Source organism: Protopterus annectens, chromosome 9.part0, assembly GCF_019279795.1.
Source record: "Protopterus annectens isolate FY-2018-M chromosome 9.part0, PAN1.0, whole genome shotgun sequence".
In the NCBI taxonomy this organism is placed as follows: Eukaryota; Metazoa; Chordata; order Ceratodontiformes; family Protopteridae; genus Protopterus; species Protopterus annectens.
This window is the reverse complement of record NC_056743.1, coordinates 960,872,305-960,880,300: the sequence shown is the minus strand read 5'-3', so window position 1 is coordinate 960,880,300 and position 7,996 is coordinate 960,872,305. Positions and strand designations below refer to the sequence as shown.

Below are 7,996 nucleotides of genomic sequence, written 5' to 3'. Positions count from 1 at the left end.
ATATATATATATATATATATATATATATATATATATATATATATATATATATACCTGTGTTCTGAGAGCCTGCCTTACATATTATCTGCAATTATACAGAGCTGAGCATATATTTTTTTGGTTATAGAGTTTAATTGTTGCTTAGATCTGTGTTGAAACTGTTGTCTCACTGTTCTGAGAGACTGATCGGCAAATATATAGAGCTGAGAATATTTTTTTGGTTTTAAAGTTTGTACTGTTAGTTTTTGCTTAGATCTCTTTTGAAACTGTTTTGCCCCACCCACCCTCTCTATTTTTGGTTTGTAGTTTAAATTTGGTGGCTTTTGCAGTTGCCCGCCCCACTGCAGATTTGAACTGGGACACTCCCCCGTCCCATCTCTTTACCACATTCTACCTAATAAACTCTTTCTGCACTTGCTTTTAGTCCTTTTTAATTTAATTGCATTTTTAAACTGTGCTTGGTCTAATATTGCTGCATACTCAAGTGTGCTAGCTTGCACTGCATGTGAATTGTTTTTACTACTGTTTTTGCTACTTTTCTGTAAAAAAAAAAAAAAAAAAAAAAAACTGTAAGCCTGTTTCCTACCTTTCCTGTAACTAGTGTTCCAGATACAGATTTGCTGTATCCAGGACTATATGTAAGCTTCTGAGTCCCCCAAGCCTTTCTGTGTTGGAGGGAAGCCTTCTAGCTTATCAGTGGGAGTGGTAAGCACTAGGTAACCTGTCTACCACATAAGTAGTGGTTCTGGCCCAGCATTTGTAGTTATTGGCCATTTGGGCAATATCTTCCATCTCTCTCAACTTTGTTTCTGTCCTCTAACTCATCTAGTGCAGATACAGATTCTTAGTTTTAGCACTTAAATTTGCTTCTTCATGCTCAGCACTTTTTCAGAACTTGTAAGCACTAAAGAAGCTACTAATTACTATAGCGCTCTATCTTCCTCAATACCTAGAGGAAAACAGTTTTTGTACTTACTTTTCTCACTTGCTTAGAGAAAAATAGCTCTTGTACTCACTTTCCTCACTTATCTAGAGGAAAAACCCTGCAACTCTCTTTTTGCGTGGTGTTGCGCACAGAGCAGTGCCGGGCAGCGCCGGTTAGCTGGGATATACTATTCTCGGCCCCACAAAGTCTGCACTGTAAATTTTCCCTTAGAACTAGGCAAGCCTCAACTCAAGTTCTTCAGATCAGCTGCTCTTATTGCAGCACTTGCAAAACAGAAATCAGCACTTGTCCTAATCTCCTAGACAGCACTATTATTCTCCAAATGTCCTAGACAGCACTATTATAATATAGCATAAGACCCTCGATCGTCCGCAGGACTTAAGTTCAATTTACTCTTCAAAGCATGTCCAGAGGTCAGCTTCAGGTGTACTCTCCAGTTCATCTGGTGGAATTGGGCATCCTGAGGCAGTGTCACAACTGCCTCATGTATACAGACAACCCTCTCCTCTTACCTCTATACACAAACACTTGTGAAAGATGCAAATACACAGCCAGACTGGAGGCTAAGCACTCTCAACCCATGACTGTAACAGAGAGTCAAGAGGTTAAGGGAAACACTTGCATCACACCACCTATCACACATGAATCTACAAAACATGCGCATAAATACACAAAAACATATTCGGAGGCACTAGGTACCAATCTGAAAAAGAAACAGTGCCCTCCAAAGCAGACAAGCAAGCAACCTGCACCCCCAAACACAAGCCAGAAAACACATAATTCAGCTCAGCAGTGTGCCTCACAACAGCCCTTAAGGCAAAACACCATACCTAACACGCTAGTAATAGGAGACTCTATAGTAAGGCACACGGATGTTCCACTCACCAGGCTGAACAAGGAGAAGGTTACTGTCAGCTGCCTGTCAGGTGCTCGGATCCGCCACATAACACAGGCACTTAGGTCACTCCAGAACAAGTACAAGTATGACGCTGTCATTGTACATGTTGGTGTGAATGATCTAAGACATACCTCCCTGGACTACATGCAAAGAGACATTGAGGAGCTCTCTGATCATGTAGCCCAAGCTGGTATGACCCTGACCTTGAGTAGCATACTATCTTCACCTAGAATAATACCACAATACAAAGACAAAATGATCAATTTCAACAACTGGCTAAGCTTCTGGTGTCATTCTAAGGGGATCCAGTGTCTGTCTGCCTGGGATGACATGATAGACAAGCCTCGCTGTTTTGCCAGAGATGGGTTGCACTTGTCACCCCTAGGTTTTCGAATACTGGCCAAGGCTCTTGTCGTCCCCATAGTGCCTTTTTTAGGCAAGGCTCAAAGGACAAACCAACCACCGTAACCAGCACAGGTAACCAAAAACTTAGGGTAATGCTACTCAACGCCAGAAGTCTCAACCTCAAAATGCACACACTCGAGGCTCTCCTCAGCATGGAGAAAATCAATGTTTGTGCAGTGACGGAAACCTGGTTCAAGGCTCAAGAGAGCACCCCAGCACTGCCAGGTTACAATTCATATCATACCTTCCGGCCTCAGTTACCGGATCACAGTACAAAGGGCGGAGGTGTATCCATATTCATCAAGGATACTCATATCTCCAGGTTAGTAGCGCAGCATGATGCCCCAGAGATCATCCATGTGCAACTATCAGCAGGCAAAACCACATTTCAAGTCGTAGCCGGTTATAGATCGCCCACCATGTCCCAAGATGCTCAGTCTGCATTCCTTGAGACATTGGAAAATATAAAGGTCCTACCCAACACCATAATCTTGGGTGATTTCAACTACCCTGGTATAGACTGGGTGAACTGCCAATGTTCCAACTCCTATGCTCAGCGATGCATAGAATTTATAAATTCAAATGCCCTTGAACAACTAGTATGTTCCCCCACTAGCGGGGACAACATATTGGATTTAATCATCACAAATACGGGCGCCCATTGTACCACACCCGTTATCACCCCCTCCTTGGTCGGATCCGACCACAAACTGATAACCCTGGACATCTTCACTCCTCCACCTCCCCCAATCAAAGAAACCATAGTCAAAAACCTTTCCAAAACAAACTTCAAACTACTTGCATCTGAAGTGGAAAGCTTCACTATTCCCTTGCAGAAGGATAATGATATCCAAGATGCAGAATCCTACACCAAGGCACTCTATATGCATCTTCAAGATACAATAAAAGGAGGAGACTTATACAAAAAAAAGTCCAAATCTCAAGTAGAAAAATCATCCCTGATCAGCATTAGTAAGAAATTGAGGGCCCTCATCAAGTCAACAAAAGCTAATTTTGAAAAGAAAGTTGCCAAGGATAACCATAAGGTCTTCTATGGCTACGTCAAAAACCTAAATGGCAAAGCTCAGGTCTGTTCTGAGCTAGTACAATATGGAACAAAATACACTGACCCTTCTGACATTGCCATCATCTTGGCTGACAGGCTCAGTGCAAATCCCCCTCCCCCCCCACCACCTACAGGGCCTATTACCATTCTAGGGGATTGTGCAAGTCCAATTATTACTGATACGTTGGTTAACAAAGCTCTAACTAAAGCTAAAAACACTGCCTCCATGGGACCAGATGGTGTCCCAGGCCATGTCATACGCGAGCTCCAAAAGGAATTAACCCCGCATCTTAATACCCTGTTCAGTCTCAGCCTCTCCACAGGATATGTGCCCATAGAATGGCGCACGGCAATGGTGGTCCCGCTACACAAGGGTGGGGCCACAAATGACCCTGGGAACTACCGACCAATAAGCCTGGCCAATCTGATCTGTAAGCCTATGGAGCGAATCATTATGGAACTCATAAATGGAGAGATTGGGAACCTCCAGTCGCTGGACCCCACACAGTTCGGCTTCGTCAAGGGCAGATCATGCCTCCTGAACCTGGTGGATTTCTTTGAGACAGTTACTCAGGCTAAAGATAAGGAAAAGGAGGTACACACGGCTTACCTTGACCTTGCTAAAGCATTTAACACCATTCTCCATTCAGGTATTATTGATAAGCTCACCAGCCTGGGCATAAACGCTTATGTCACAAGATGGATCGCAAGCTGGCTCTCAGACAGATCCCATAAAGTAAGAGTAGTGGGATCTATGTCCGAATCCAGACCAGTAACGAGTGGTGTGCTTCAGGGCTCTGTCCTGGGGCCCCTCCTGTTTGGCATATACTTCTCAGAAGTACAGACAAGCACAGAAGGGCTGTGGCTGACTAAGTTTGCAGACGACTGCAAACTGGGTGCTATAACAGAGTCTCCGGCCGACATGGAGATCCTCCAGAAGGGCCTAAATGAGACTGATGCATGGTGTCAAAGCCATGGTCTCAAGCTAAATGCAAAAAAATGCATAGTGATCCCCTTTGGAAAAAACAGAGTACCCGCAAACTACAACATAGGAGGTAATCCCCTGAAATCTGAAGAAGAAATAAGGGATCTAGGGACCCAAGTAGATAGTCAGCTTTCCTTTAATAACCATGTTGCCAAAGTCATTAGAAAATCCTTCTGTGTGACCCATCTGATCACGAAAGGGTTCGCATCAAGATCTAAGGATGTAATGGTGCCCCCCTACTCTTCCCTCATCAGACCCATTATTGAGTACAATGCACCAATTGGAATGTACCTGGCTAGACATCTCCAGCAGCTGGAGAGACCACAGAGGTACCTAACCAAGAGGATTACTGGCCTCAAACAGTTGCCCTATGCAGCACGATTGAAAAAGCTAAGACTGTTCTCTGTTGCATACCGCTTTCTCAGAGGCGATCTCTGTCTAACATATAGAGCCATGTCCAACCCAGAATTGTTGAACATGCTCCACCTTAGCAAAACCAAATCTACTCGAGCTACACACTCTAGGGATATAAACCTCAACACAACAATGAATGGAACATGCTGGAGGGATAGATTCCCTTCACAGAGACTTCCCTTACTATGGAACAGGGTCCTGATCTACATAAGACAGAGCCCCTCACTATCATTCTTCAAGAGGAACCTTGATGAGTGGATGGGTAACAGAAAGTTCACACCGGGGAGCACACCAACAGCACTACTAGATAGGGGCCAAGGGTACTAGCTGCTAGTACAAAGGTCTAGGGAACTACTAAAGGGGAGGTGAATACCGCACAATGTGGCTGGGCTAATATATGCCTTCGGGCAGATAGCCCAGTACCAACCTATGAACCTATATATATATATATATATGTGTGTGTGTGTGTGTGTGTGTGTGTGTGTGTGTGTGTGTGTGTGTGTGTGTGTGTGTGTAAACACACACACACACACACACACACACACACACACACACACACACACATTAAAAACAAAACAAGAAAAACTAGTTGTATGGGAATGATTACTCTTGATATCAGCATTGAAATTACTAAAATAGACTGCTGTAAAATTTTTTTGTAAGATCAGAGTCAAATACCATTTTGCATTCTTATTAAAAAAAGAAAACAAGATTCAAGCTGGTATTGCTTATTTAAACCATGGTTTATTAAGTTAAAACAAGATATGAGCACTTCGCCCTCGTCAGAGTTTCATCACATCTAAGTTATATGTAGCAGTAATAAGCAATATACTTTGAATAGCTTGAAAGGTGGTGTACACGACTCTGGGACACTAAGGTTACTGAGGCATAAATTTATGGAAAACTGCAAATCTAACCTGTGCATCCTATAAGCTCCCTCAGTGTGTTCTGAAACTACCCCGGATGACATTACCTCACAGTAAAAATAACAGCATAGGTCTGTCCTTTCTATAAACAGTGCTATTCTTCATTTAGAAGACTGTAAATCTATTCTGACATTAACAGTCACCATAATGTTCCAGATGAATCAGGACACAGTGACTGACTGCAGCTTTTTCTTTATTTAAGATGCATTGCATTTAATTTTATTGACCAAATTCAATTTAGAGTTGAGAACATTTCTGATACACCCACCACCACTCTATCACTCCAGTCTCCAGCCTTCGATACCCATGATGGGGTCATGGAGCCATTTCTTCTGGGAAATGCCATCTCCCTACAATACTGCTATTTATTCAGCTGTACAAAACTTGTTATTATACAAATGTTGCTTATACCTGAAGATTTTCACTCTTGGACCTCAACAAATATCCCTCAAGAAACCATCATATCAGGAGGAGTCTACTTCAAAACATTGAAAGCCCACAATATTGAAGACCAAACCATCGAGACAAAAGCATTGAAACCTGACTTCAGCGAACAAACGGATCATCAAATCCATTCCCAGGGCAAGTAACCACTCATACCACAACTAACGAAAACAAAACAGTACCATCCCAAACCCACCCAGGTGGGGGGCTATGCCATCACAGGCCCCTTAACTAAGTATACCAATTCTGAGATCGCACTACAGTTGGCCAACAGGTTACTTACCGTGGGAATAGATTTGATAATCTGGTCATTCCCTGGAGGTTTTGATGCTTTCATCAAGACGATTTCGTCTTCGACATTGTGGGCTTTCAATGTTTTCAGGTAGACCCATCAGGAGATATGAACACTGTCTGACAAACAGTAGATAGCAACTCTACCAATGTGCTATACACCTTTATGGGTGTAGCTAGGCATACTGTTTGTACTCTACTGAGTACATTTTTTTCTGAGGATCACATCAACATGACTTTTTTCAGGTCATATTATATCTACAACTGTCTGAGTGCCTTTAAGAATAGGTGCAATATTGCTAATCTAAAAACAATATTTTTAATACTTTTAGGGGAAACAACTGAAAATGTAACCTGCATTTATTAAGAGCTTGGGGGCAGCACTTTGAGAAATGTGTCCATTTTAAGTCCCAGGTATCCAAAGGGAGTAGCACTAAGAGCTTGTGAGTACAAAATGCAATTTGCTTGCTACACCCATGTTTATATATACAGCCTGGTCAACTCCACTTAAACAAGACATAATAAGCATAGTGAGCAAAGGCTGGATATTCAGCAGCACTACAAATAACATTATCCACTCCAACATTCTCCCAGATAGCTTAATTGATCACTTCCCTACCTATGCAATTAGAGAATGAACATCTACTCAAAAAACATCCCAATTAAAAGCATACACTGGCATGGATTACAGTCACTACAGCTACATGACATTGTAAAATTTTTAACTCTACTTTCTCAAAATATACTCAATTCTCATTCCCTTCTAAGGAAAAAAGGGTTAAACCAAACTCAACCCCATGGCTAAGTAGGGAAACCAAAAAATCATGGTACAAAGTGACAAAACCTGGAAAAGCTGGAACCGAAACAAATCTGAGTTAAAGCTATAAAAATATAAATAGCTGAGAAATTATACCAATCAACAAATCTGATCAGACAAAAATCCTATTACTCAAACCTGCAGACCTCACTTTATAATAATTCAAAGTTGTTCTCGTTATCAGTAAATCATCTAATAAACCCTGGTCATGTTAAGCAAGCAATACCAACAACATTTACATTCATCAAATCCACTGCAGTCCAATTTAATACCCACTTATGTTATTGAGTCAGTAACCACCCTCCTAATCCATTAATGCTCATCCCCAATCCTCAACCCACCCTAACCCCTCAGCAACCTCCCTCCACTCACTACCTTTCACTACCAAAGCACTACCCCACCCACTCACCCAATCCAAATATCCTCGCCTTCAAATCCATATTCTCTACAATCATGAAAAAGCTACTACATCAGCTAAAGCCTTCTAACTTATCCCCTGACAACCTCCAAGCCAATACATAAAAACAGCAGCAGGTGCGGTATATCCAGTTTCTGTTCTAATAAACTGATATCTGAAAGAAAGTTATGTCCTTGAAACCTGGAATAAATCCTTCATCTTACCCCTACACAAAGGCAGCAGACTTTACTAAATATACACCAACAGCTATAGTATTCCCACTATCAAAAAATATTATAAATGCATCCGTTCATAACTGCTCACTTTTATCACTCAAAAACAATGTATTCACACCAACACAACAAGAGTTCTGCCCCACCACAGTAACACAACTACTCTCCTTAGCT

At 41.9% G+C, this 7,996-nt stretch overlaps 1 pseudogene; it reads right to left on the bottom strand.

Moving 5' to 3' along the window:
- Positions 1-5,167: 5,167 nt before the first annotated feature.
- LOC122812551 lies at positions 5,168-5,285 on the bottom strand (annotated as a pseudogene).
- Positions 5,286-7,996: the final 2,711 nt, after the last annotated feature.